This window comes from Pseudopodoces humilis, chromosome 1, assembly GCF_049639895.1.
Source record: "Pseudopodoces humilis isolate 2021_Gansu_Grassland_sample_001 chromosome 1, ASM4963989v1, whole genome shotgun sequence".
Classification (NCBI taxonomy): Eukaryota; Metazoa; Chordata; class Aves; order Passeriformes; family Paridae; genus Pseudopodoces; species Pseudopodoces humilis.
Window position 1 is genome coordinate 9,059,563 of NC_142200.1, and position 13,018 is coordinate 9,072,580.

Below are 13,018 nucleotides of genomic sequence, written 5' to 3' on the forward strand. Positions count from 1 at the left end.
ACTTTTGTTCCCAAGTTTGTTGATTTAGGACTAGCTGGGTGCTAGAAAGCCCATGTATACAGTAGATCTCAGCATCTGTGTTTTCCTCCCATCTATGACTTAGTCTGCAAGGTGCTTGGAGCAGCAATTGCACCAGTGGTTTTTTAAGACATTGTACAAATATTTCCAACTTAGCTTTTTGCATATGAAATTACTGAAGTTTAATGGTATCAGTTTAGGCACTTAGAAGTTGTCAGAATGGGAGGTACCGGTACCAGGCTTTGTAGCCTTCTTGCTTAACGTCATACGAGAAGTCTGAGGTCAGAAATATGGTCTAAGCTTCAGAGTTGCAGCCTAGCACCTCACAAGAGAAGACTATTTTGCTCCTTTCTCTTTTTTAGCTCATTCACTGCCAGAGACAGGAATAATTTACAATCAGGAGAATATGAGCATGTATTTAAAAAGTCCCTCTGGTTTGTGATGCAATCCTGCAGAGGCGGTGTGGTCATGGGGAAAAGCTGTCTAGTCTGATCATTAACATAATAGGCACCTAAGCTGTGACTCCAGGAACCCAGATGTCTCAGATGGGACTGGATCCAGATTGGTATAAACAGGCACCAAATGTTTTCCAGCTCATGCACGAGGTTTATCAGCTGAACATAAAAAATATTATCTTTTAATCAATTGGGAAAACTCAGAATAAGTCGAAGCAATTACAATGTGCAATACCAGCTTTACTCTCTTTTCTTGCTAACTGAATATTAAACAGCTGTATCTGGTACTAGATTTAGCCCTAGGTGCCATATTCCTGCTCAGGAAAAAGGAAGAGAAAGAAGTCTGGTGTGCAGTGTTACAGTTGCTCAGCAGAGGAAGTGTTTAAGTGCCTGCCTAAATGCTTTGTTTCATGGAGCGTTCATCTGCACTCAGTCTGTCTCTCACAGATTAGAGCACGGGAAAGTCCTGGCTTCCCATTTCCTCTGCTAACAAACTTCCTTGCAGCTAGAGGGACTTGTGCTTGTGGGACCAGTAAGGACTCTATTTCTGTCCCTCAAGCTACCCAGGCATCTTAAAATGATTGTGGTCAAAGATTCTGCTTCATAACCCAAATGTGCCTACCATGAGAGTGATGAGTGACTGGGAATTTCTTATCCCACAGAAAAAGAGTGCTACCTAACCACTTCATATGAGGTCATGGGAGAACCTACAAGAAAATGTATATACTGATAAAGAAAAGGTTCCTTCAAAGTTCTTTACATTCAGCAATTTGACACACTAAAATGATTTTAATGTCTGCTGCTCTTTGGAGAATATTGATGGAATTGCAAGAAGGCAGCAGTATAAAGGGATACAACACATGATTGCATCAAAACAGTGTAATTTTGAAGAGTTAGATGTAGCTGGTGAGCTAATAACTAAATCATAGTCTATTTTTTCTCTCATTATTCAGTAGCCTTGTACTCAATATCACTTAGATCACACACAAAGATAAATTTGGTTTATAGAAGTTCAACTGAATGCTGCAGAACCAGTTGAAGTTTTGATTGACTAAATTGAATTCTAGTTTTCAGATGGGACCAGTCAGGTCCTTTCAAACTGAACTAGTGGTGTAACAGCAGAATAGTGGCAGCAGTGACACTGCAGTCCTGTGAGGTGCTGAGCACCCTTAGTTCATGGTTGTGCCACTGGAGCTCAAGGAACACATCCCATGGGATGCAGCCTGAGATGCTGTCCTTGCTTGTGTCTTGCCCAGAAGTGCCTAACACTGTTATTTTGTGAAGTCCATGTTTACTCACTGAGTTTTGAAATTGTCCCCTGAGACTGATACTCTGCAGAGCCCTTCCCTGAGCTGCTTTAAGTTACCTATTTCCCCAACAGAAGATTGTAACTTCTCTGTGATGTGAAGAGGAAACTAAGAACAGCTGTAGCAAAGGAAACAGCTGAGGCAAAGTGAAGTGGTCTCTTGACAATGTCCGTTGGTAATATCTAGACACAGACCAAAAATCCCTTACAGCCAAAAGCTCTTCTAAGGGCTTCTAATAACAAATGAATTAAGCACTTTGGGGAAAAATAAAAAAAAAACCAAAAACACTCACCAATAAACAAAAAACCCTGCAATGATTACATCATGACAAAGGATGTGATCAAAGTAAAATGCCAGTCTCATGCTCCTGAGGTGGGGAGAAATTTCAATTAAATCAATGAATATTTGTTTCCATCAGGGCAGCACAACTGTGTTTGGTCAAAAACACCCAGATCAAACCAAAACAAAAAGCTGGGTTCTCTTCCAGAGAGTCATGAGGTAGTCTAGCTCTCTGGGACATTGTCTTCCCTACTCTCTGAAACATTGATTCTGTCCATTAACTGGAATATTATTATGCTGCTGACTTGAAAAATTCTGTGGGGAAGAGAAGAGAAAGAAAATAAAATGTTTCTGAGAAAGTTCCAGTTCAGATATATATTTTATTTCATCCTGTGGTCCTGGTGGTTTACTTTGTTTAATAAACTGGCTTGACTGGGGCTAATGAGAGGTCAAGTGAAACTCCGCCACCCTACATCACTGGATTTGCAGCCTCCTCTGACTTGGTGAAGTCCTTACTTAAAGGCACTGACTGCTACTCAGAGTGAATAAATACAGTTGCATTTAGGAGTTTTGCTGGAGAAAGGTGCCTCTCATATGAGCAAGGGTGATGGCCCAGCACCAGCTGAGGTGATCACAGCTTTTCCACTACACTAAACACAAACATGTGCATCTGGGGCTTTTCCTCCACTGAGTGCCATAAGTTCAGAAGCACAGACTGTTCCATGACCTCCTAAACTTGGTAGTGCTGGATTATCTCAGTTGCTTAGCAGGCCTCTTCCCTTGCCAGTTTGCTACCAGAGTAGGTTCACCACTGCAACTACTCAAGGTACCTGTCAGTGGAATGACCTCCGTGTGGTGATCACTGAAGAAATTCTATATTTCACGAACTTTTATAAGCAGTTTAAAAATCTCAGAGTCTAATACTGTGTTCTGTTCTATTCTGTAGCAGGTCTACTAGTCTAATTTATCTTTCTATTTTCCAGTAGAGATAAAACATGATTAAAATAGCTGCAGTTCCTCTTTCCACCTTCCTCTGTGCTTACTGGTCTGTAATCTTCTAATGCAGGCTTAACACCTGACATTTTCTCTTTTTTCCTCCTTTTTCTTCCCTGTCTCATGTAGGTGAGGTGTATTTTTGAGGTAAGGAAGCAAAATGTGAAAAAAAAAAGGAGCTTTTTTTGGTAAAATCTCCATTATTCTTGATCACAGTCCAACTGACATGGCACTGAACCCCACTGTGTTATTGGACTTGAAGTGTTCATTAATTGAGAGTGTGCTGTGTGTTTTAGGTGAGGATCCCCACACAAAAAGGCCATGCTGATTGTAGGGATCAACTGCATCACAACATGAGCAAACTCAGAAATAATCTTGGACTTTGTAATGGCAGAAGAGATGACTGATGCAATTAGTCATGTGAAGTGACTGGGGCATAGCATGAGGAGATGACAGGATTTCACCAGGCCTGTCAGGGTAAAAAGATTGAACTCCAGAAGCATCTCAGTTTTCCCAGTTGCCACCTAAATATCAAAACGACCTTTTTTGGTGGAGAGGGGGAAGGCATTCTGAGATTGTGAGTACCCATCTCCATACAAGTAAAAAACATCGTAACTGTTTGGCATGACAATATCTACAAGCGCTTCAGGGATCCTTCTGAGCATCCAGTGATTTGACCTTGGGTTTTTGTTTTGTCTGCCCTTCTGGAAATTTATATAGATTGTTCATATTTTGTTACAACCGTTTATATTCTGAAGAGTGACATTCATATCAGAGGATTTGTACTATCTAAATGAAAGCCCTAGAGGACTCTGTGGTATAAATGTGACAGTCTCTGCATTCCCTCGTCTACTACTGTGATACTTGAGAATGTGGGGAAATCTGGGCAGGGGAGGGCAAAACCTGATATTAGTTTTATCTGAACTGAAAGGTGCTATGAACCACAACAGTGTAACAAGGGAGCCCTGCAAAGCTGCCTTTCTTCCATTATTGATGTTTTCCATATGAAATTTCATCTCTTTAACCATTTCTTTAAAAGAATAATGTTTAGCCATAGGATGTTTACTTTCTATTTTTCTATTTTCGTCCATATAATGGAAGAGCTATTGCTGTACTCCCCCCCAGAACAAACAAGACTGCTGTCAGTGGTCAGGGCACTCTATTGTCCCTGCTGAGTTCACATGGCTCAGGGTGATGGTCACTTCTTTTTCCCTTTGGACTCTCTCCCCTAGGCTACCATTAAGTTGAAAAGCAACCCAAGTATCCCAACAGTACATGGCACCTAAGGGCAGCTTTGCTTCTGTGGCTTTATTTATCCATCTGGCCATCCATATATAAAATAAAGTAACCTTTTGTCACTGGTGTATACACACATGTATGCAACACAAATACATACATTGGAGCTTATTAATCTTTTCTTGATAAAAATGCTCTGACCTTTTTTCTTTCCTGTCAGATGTAACTACCTGGCACCAACACTCCTACTAACAAAATGAACCTCGGGCATTTAGCAGTATAGGAACAGCTATGTTCTGTTGCCACTCTTCTATTCTATGAAACTAACTTACAGATATAATCTTTAATTCTGTTTTATTGTTGTTGTTTTGGGGAGTTGTTTTTTTGGAGAGAGTTTTAATATTTATTTCAGTGGTAGCCTGGTAAAACAATTTTGCATTCAGAAGAAGCAATTAAGAAATTAAAAGTGAAGGCAGAACTAACAGAAAAATTGCTAGGTTTTTTAGTCATACAGCATTTTCCACAGTGTTCAATAATTTTTTATGCTTCAATTATTATGTGGGATGTGGATGTCTTAGTGTGCAGCTGTTGTTAAAGCATCAGTGATGCTCAGCGTCTGGGCATTCTTGTACTTCTGAAAGATGTGAGATCCAAATCAAAGGATCTTACAATCTTACAATTTTGGAGAACCCTAAAGAGTATATATTATTATAAACCTGCTCATGGTTTCCATAGGAAATTTTCTTTGTCTAATCCCATCCTGCCAGGCCCTGAGTGCTTTATAATGTTATGAGCAAAAACTGTTCATCTCTGAGGTTGGTTGTGTGTAGTTCTTTAGTTCTGTGTAGCAAAACAGAGTTCTGTAGTACGACAGGTGAGACTCCCCAGTTTCTATTAAGCCCAAATGATAACAAGTCCAACATTAACTCAGAGCACAATCCTGCTTGCCTTGAATTCAGTTCAGTGAGACCTGGATCACCTCCTGCCTGGCACACAGACTTTTAAAACTCTGTGGACTTTATAGAAGATGAGGATGTGGTAATCACCTTTTTCATCTCAGGAAGGAGTGTGCATCGATTCACACCTCAAAATTTGTATTCACTGCAAAAAAAAGAAGTGAAAAGCCATGTCAAGCATTTGTTCAGCCACTTACACAAATCACACGCAGGCAGAACTGGAACTTCTGCCATTCTGCTGAAGGTGCTTCTGTGAAAATCTTTTTTCATACCTTCTTTGACATCTCCTCTGTTTGCTCCAGTCTGTATAAACCTCTCAGAGTCTCCAGAGCTTGCCTGAGCACTCCCCTTTCCCTGCTTAGGTGAAGATAATGGGCAGGTATGTGGTGTGCACCAGCCCTGGTCTTGCCTGACTGCTACCCAAGGACCAAAACTCAAGTGTGGTGATTTCCTTTGAGTTCACCAAACAGGTTTTGCAGCTGAACTATACTCACAAATGGCTTCCTTCATATCCCAGGATACTCTTTCACCTAGAATATTTTCAAGTTATTATAGTCAATCCATATATCTTGAATCCTAACAAGTTAAAGACAAACTAAGTTTATCAGATTAAGTCAACATATATGTAGGTATGAAAATAAAAAGAGAAATAGATTGATATATAAATAAATCTCTGAGGTATTTTCCATTTTTGTGCTTTCTTGGTGGGCTTGGGGGCACCTGATATTCCCTAATATTTGCCAGTTAACAAACCGCTATCAGGCTTCTGAAGAGAAGCTAGTAGAAGTGGTTGGACTTTGAGGTGCTTGGTTTATCTCTTTCAGATTGAGAAATATCCTTTGATTACAGCTGTACTGATAATGTTTCACTATTCGAGGGTGCAAGTTTTCTCCTGGCAGTGTCCATACACTACTGCCTGGCTGTCCAGCTCGGTCTCTGAACCACTCCCTGTGCAGCCTCACCGAACATGCTGCAAACTTCCCTTGGTGTCAGAACAGCTCGGTGTGAAGGCCAGGTGAGACTTCATGGCAAAATTTAGAAAAGCATTGTCTAGATTCCAGGTTACATTAAAAAAAACCAAACAAACAAAAAACAAACAAAAAAACTAAGGCAAAACAAAAACAGCAGAACTTTTAATTTTTTCTTTCTAAGTAGGTCTGTGTGGAGTTTCACTAAAGCAGCAAGCTCTAAAACAAAGTATTTGTGCATTCCTTCTGCTGTGGCAAATTTATCCACAGAAGGAGAAGCAGTTCAGAGTGTGCATTGTCCCTGTGTGAGGATACCAAAATCCAGGGTATGATATGGAATGTGAAACCTTCATTAAATCAGAGAATCACAGAATATGTTGAGTTGGAAGAGACCCGCAAGGAAGATTGAGTCCAAATCCTGGCCCTGCACAGAAAGCACATAATTAAGGCCATGGGATGTTCTTAAAATATGTTTTTGTGTTTAGAGTAATTTAGAATAATTTATGCTGGAGAAGACCTTTCAGATCATTGAGCCCTTCCATAAACCTGTAGCAAAGTCACCACTAAACCATGTTCCCAAGTGCCACATTTACATGTCTTTTAAACACCTCCAGTGATGGTGACTCCACTTTTATGGGTTTCCTGTTCCAGTGCTTGACAACCCTTTCTATAAGGACTTTTTTCCCCCCTAATATCCAATCTAAACCTTCTCTGATGCAACCTGAGGCCACGTCTCTTGTCACTTGGGAGAAGATGATCCCACCTGGCTACACCCTCCTTTTAGGGAGCTGTAGAAAAACATAAAGGTCCAAAAACCATGAAGCTCCTTTTATCCAGGGTAAATAACCCCATAACCCAAAGTGGGTTTTTTTGGTGATTTTTAAACACATTTTGCTTGTCTTTTGTGTTTTTACAGAGAGGAAGGTGGAAAGCATTCCAGGATCAGCCTGAGCGCAATTGTACGGGGCTCTGGAAGTGCTCACTCACGGCTGGAACTTTCCACCTTTTCTTTCACTATTTCTTTATTTATTGATTTGTGCTTTGAGCCACACAGAAAGACATTTCTGAACGGCTTTAGGCCAGCAGCCTTGTTTCCCCCAGAGAAGAAGCACCCCATCTCCCTTCCAACCTGGCTTTGCCAGTTACAAACGCTTTAAACCCCTGAGCCAGGCCTTAAAAACCACCAGAAGCACCCAACCGGCTCAAAGTCCGATCAATGATGTTGATTGAGTGACGTTAATGAGCTGTTCCCGGGCGGCCGCGGGAAGCCCGCGGCCCCTTTAAGGGGTTGCCCCACTCACCGCCTCGCCCGCCCGCCTCTCTTTCACTCCCCCGCCCGTGCCCGAGACACTCGGAGTCGAAGCAGGTGCATGCGCAGTGCGCTGGCGGGCGGGCGCGCTTGCGCAGTCACCTGCTGCTGGCCGCCCCCCGGTACATCCGGGTCAGCGCACGCCCGCCCGCACGGCCGGTGCCCGCGGTGCTGTGCGGCCGCTCCCCCCCCCGCTCCCCCCTCCCCGCGCGCGCTCCCGCCGCCCGCGCGCGCTCCCGGCGCGCTCTCGCCACCCGCGCGCCGCTCCGTCGCTGCTCCGGCCGAGCGGGGGGGGCGGCGGCTTCGGCTCCGCTCCCCCTCCCCGTCCCGCTCCGGGTCCCCGTCCCGCATCGCCGCGCGCGGGGCGGCTCGGTGAGTGCCAGCGGCGCGGAGGGCGGGAAGGGCCGGGCGGGGCGCTCGCCGCTGCATCCCCCGCGTTCCCTCGGCGCCGGTGGCGCGACCCCCGCCCCGTTCCCGCGGGGCCCCCGTTCCCCGCCCGGCTCCAGCTGTTGCTCTCCCCGCTCCCCCAGCTCTTCGCAACTTCTCCCGTCCCGCCGCCGCTTTCCCCCGCACGCCGAGGAGGGGCCCCGGAACGTAGGGGGAAGCGGCGGCCGCTGCTCCCTCGCCGGGGGAACCACGCGGGGCACCGGCGACCGGCCGCCCTGCCCTGGGCTTCCCCGGCGGCTCCTTCCCCCTGTCGCGGGCACAGGGTCTGGTTTGCGCCCGGTGCGAGTGCGGGCGGCTCCCCGGGATGCAGGTAGTGCCACGGGATGCGGGATGGAGTGACAGTGTTAATGGATAACGGGAGCGGCGGGAGGGGGAGAGCTCTGGAAGGGACATCTGCAGTCTTTCGGAGTGTGGCTGAACATGCAGCGGGTTAAGCGGAATGCAGGGATCGTTGCAAATTTGTCATGGTTAGGGTGTATCCTGCAGGTTTGTGTGCAGCGCTGTGATGCTGGGGATGTAATTCCAGGTGAGGTTAAGGTGAATTTGGAGTCCGTAGCAGGACAGTGTTGTTTCTAACCTGTTCATTATATAGCAGATAAAATCGAATTTTAATTGCATTATAATTTTCTTCTACGTAATTTGAGAATAAGGACGCCTGCGACTTAATTTTTTGTTACTTTTAAAAATGTTGTCATATCTCACTTGATAAAAAAATACAGGAAGTTTCTTCACAGACACATTTGAGACCCCAAAGAAATCAAGAGACTGTGTGTTATGAAGGTTCTTGAAGTTTTTTTTTCCTTTATGTGTTCCATGGCATCAGCATCCTGGATCCAAATGTCAGCAACAGGGTGACAGCTGTCATGCTGCTGTGATAGTGGAGTCTTACTAACATTTAAAATCTGTCATTCTGAATTTCTGGTAACATAATATGGAAATACAAGTGTACATTAACATGAATGTTAATCCTCAAACCAGTAAAACATTTTCTAGATTGATCTGATAATCTGGGTTCTTCCTTTCTACTGTTTCTTGTGGTAAAAATTGCAAAGTCTCTTTTGCTCAAATTCTTTCCCCCCTCATTGACACAGAAACTTCTTTCTTTGTGCTCTGACTGCTTGGACATTAAATACAACTTTCAGTTAATCAGCATTTTCTCTTGTAGGTTGTGGCAAGTTTGGGTGTTGGACAGTAAATAGCTGGAGATCACTGTTGTCAAGGTTGGAACATGGATTCAAACTTAAAAGGTTCCCCCTGATAAATATCTTTGTTTAGCAAGTTGTGTTGTTTCGCAGAATGTATCTTTGGTTCTGTGTGGCAAGCTTAATAGCAAAGTCCTAAACCACATGAATAAGATACTGCTGTTACATGAAGTTGGATTGTTTCTTGCCTGGCATACAGAGAGTATTCTATTGTTGAAACAGAAGCTTTGAGTAGGAGAGAAGATAGCTTTTTATCCCAGTCAGACTGTCAGATTTGTTATTGCATATATTAGCTGTCTGAGAGCAGGGGCTGTGGAAAGAAGTGATCCCAGGATCTGTTTTAAAATATCCCCGTCAAGAAGTGCCACAATTATATGAAAGTAAGGAATGAATTTGATCCCATCTGTTATACAACTTCCATTTGTCATCAGGTGCTCTAGATTTTCTTCCTTGTTTGCAGTTTAGCTGGGGCCACCTGAGGGGACAGATTATAGAAGAGTTTGTCTTCTGAAAGTCTCTGCCTCTTCCTGTGAAACCTTCCCTGCACTGGCTGTGGAAACCTGGTGTCAGCCAGTTCTCTTCTTGCATACAAAACCGTCCTGTCCCCTTATCTGGGTTTTGTGTTAGACTTAGTCTCTTGATAAAGAGAAAAAAGGAATATTTTTTTTTTGTGTCTATCAGTAGTTATATATATTTGCAAATAATTAATTGTTAAATTAATTGAATGCAATAGTTTAAAGACACTAATGGGGGCACCTTAAGGTGTCTGTCACCAGACCTCTAACAATGCTTACTAAACATTTGGAATTAATACTGTAAAGAGACAGAAGGATGGGGAATATTTGTATTGCAAACTACTGAATTATTGAGTAATACAGTAACAGAAATTGTCTCTGTCATTTGGAAAAGCATATGTAGGGGCCACTTTGGATTTCTGCAGCTGCTTTGGCATGGTAAACATAAATGCAGATTTTTTTTCCTCTCGCTGTGTATCTTGGAGAATACACAGCGAGAGGAAAAAAACAAACACCCTGCGGTCCCCTTTTTCTTGTTCCTGCCTGCCAGCTGGAGGCATAGATGGAACCAATGCATATCTTGATGTAGTGGAGACAGGCAAAATTAAAGCTTGTATGCAAGGAGTTGTATTTGTTTTTTTAAGCAGGTTTGTGTGTGGCTGTTGTAGTTCATTTGGTAGGTGGTTTTTAGGAAATGATGGCACTGGTGTAAGTCAAGGTTGTCACCTTTACCTGTCCTACCTAAAGGCTTATTCTCTTTATTATACCAGGAGTTTCTGTCATTGATGTAGATGGGCATAAGTTGAGAAGAATGACTCCTGTTCATTAAGATAATGTTAACTACCCTGAAGTACATTACAAATCAATTTTATGAGACACGTTCATCATAAAAATGTTTGAAAATACATCTTCAAAGCTGAAATATTTTGAATGTTGTCAAATTACATCTCATGGATTATCAGCTGTCAAGCAAATGTGCTACAGGCGAGGCATGCAGCTCATGTGAATATATGTGGATTCATCCACACAAGGCTGGAATGTCAGTGCCAACTCCTGTGCTTTAGAACCAGGATGCAGAGTTATCCTGGTAGTCATTTTGGTTCAACTGAGTCCCTCCAGACTGTCAACATGTCTTCAGAGGTGATGAGTCTGGGGGTATGAAGGTAACTCTGCTTGGACTGGAAAGAGTTAAGCACTGGGGACTCTGAAGCATTGGCACTGCTTACTAGCATGCATGAAATACATGCACCAGTTAGGCAGGGTAAAAAATTATTTCAAATAATTTTCCAGCTATTAATGTTGGCCACTTATATGTACCATTCGATGTCTTTTCTACTCCCATTTCTTTGCTTATATCAAGAGTATTTTTAAATAAATGGATGGTCCTCTTACACATCTCTTAAATTTTCATTTATTATTAATCTACAGGCATATAAACTTAGGAGTTTCAGTATTTTCTTCCTTGTGATTGTGGGAAATTTAACATCTTTACCCAGTGTAGGGAAATCTGCATTTCTCTTCATGTTTATGAAGACAGGGACTCTTTTGATTGCCTTTAATTTCAGGATCTCTTATAAAATCACCTCAGTTTCCCCCCATCTGTGATTCAGGAATGTTCTCTCGAGTGCCACAAGTTGACTGCTGCAGCTGGCAGAGTGTTTCCAAGTGTCTAAAATTTGCTGAGAGTAATAGGCTCTTACATAGGCGCTGTTTTACATTTGCAGTTCCAGTGCTTACTGGGGATACATGTATTTCAATCATAAACAGCAGAGCTTAACAGAAACCAACAGCAAACAATGAGCAGTTTTAGAATTGAGTAGGTAAAGCTGAAAGTATTTTTAGCTGCAGCACTTTCTCCTGTGTTCCCCATCCCCTCTGGTTTTAATTGCATTCTGCTTTTTAGAAATGGCATTTTGTCCTCTCTGTCACGTGAAAGCCTGATGTACAGAGAATACCTTCACTGTGGAAACTAGTTACAGACAAAGCATAATTGAAAAGTGTAGGGAAAATTATGCATTCTTTGGCCTTTCATTTATAATCATTTGAATTTCAGGATAGTTGTAAGACAGTCATGTTTGTGAGGTAAGGGCTCACCCTGTCCTGCTCAGTCTGTTTATGTGGCTTACGAACTGAGACCTCTTGTTGAACCTTTGTTGTCGGGTTATGCTGCCGTCTTCATTTACTGTTGCTATTGAATATGGTGATATTGATGAAATGTTTAGTAATTTATTTCTGGTTAACTCTGACAATGCTAATGCTGTCCATGTAATTGATTTGTATAAGTATTTTTGGTTTCAGACTTATTATCTTTGAATGTTCTTTAGGACTGTTTTTTTTTACCTGGAAAGAGAATTTTTATTATTTTACTACGTAGACATGTACTGACTAATTTGTGTGTCTTGGGGAAGGCTGCTGTTTGCCTTATTTGCACGAATATAAAGTTCTGATGCTGCATTTGGGGGGTGGTATCTGACTGACCAAACCTGCCATTTTTTTTTCCTACTGTATGAAATCATTGTGGGGCTGAAGGAAAATTTGGGGACTAAATATCTTTGAAACTAAGAGATTGTACTTAGGTACAATCTGCAAGTGTATAAAACTAGTTTTCTAGTTTCTGATGTTTGTATGGAAGGATATATTTTTATTCTTTTACTCTTGTTGAATGGAAATGCTGTATGGTTTGTGGTGTTGATTTCTAAGTGTTGAACTGATTCTCTGGCTTATATCTACAGCACTTGGGATTCCCAGGTGGTCCCTGTGCAAGCAGTGTGACTGGGTCTGGGACAGCTTAGCTTGTGAGATTTGAGTGCATTCAGTTTGGTGTGGCTGTAGCAACAAAAATAGCATGCCTTGCAAAACAGGCCTTCTGTCTGCCACCCACACCAAAACCTAAAGCTTGATCCTGTAGGCAGTTAATACGTTTATCGGGGAGGCTGATTCCATCAGCAAATGCTTTACCTGAAATTGGTGTCCACCAGGCAAAAAAAAAAAAAAAAAATCTTACATTGGTAATCACTTTATATATAAGAAAGTGCAGCAGAACACTGTCCTAGATACATTTTTAAAAGCACTTTTTACTTCAGACTACAGGGCTTAAATGTTCCCCGGTAGCAGGAGGCAGTTCTGTGAGCAAATTCTGTTTAACTGTAGTTCAAAAGAGTCTCAAATTCAGCCATGAGGCAATTCTGGTTCTCCTTCAGTACTAGATGATTAAATTAAATGGAGTGTTAGTGTGAGTAACTTTTTCTGGTGTACTACACAAGGTAATAGATGAGTTCCTAGGAGCCCTAGTTGTAAATTAGGTGACTGGAAAACCCCGTTTCTATGTCTAGT

General features: G+C 42.5%; 1 protein-coding gene across 5 annotated transcripts in view; it reads left to right on the forward strand.

Annotated features, from left to right (window-relative positions):
- CYRIB (CYFIP related Rac1 interactor B) overlaps window positions 1-13,018 on the forward strand; it is a 97,151-nt gene that overhangs the window by 13,236 nt on the left and 70,897 nt on the right. For 3 of the 5 annotated variants that reach the window (XM_014253510.2, XM_014253516.2, XM_014253495.2), the window contains exon 1: window positions 7,815-7,893. The exons of 1 other annotated variant lie outside the window; for it this stretch is intronic. The gene's annotated coding sequence lies outside the window, so the exon portion shown is untranslated. Of the gene's footprint in view, window positions 1-7,814; window positions 7,894-9,198; window positions 9,216-13,018 lie in introns of those variants that run through there. One more of the 5 variants, XM_014253506.2, reaches the window with a different exon arrangement.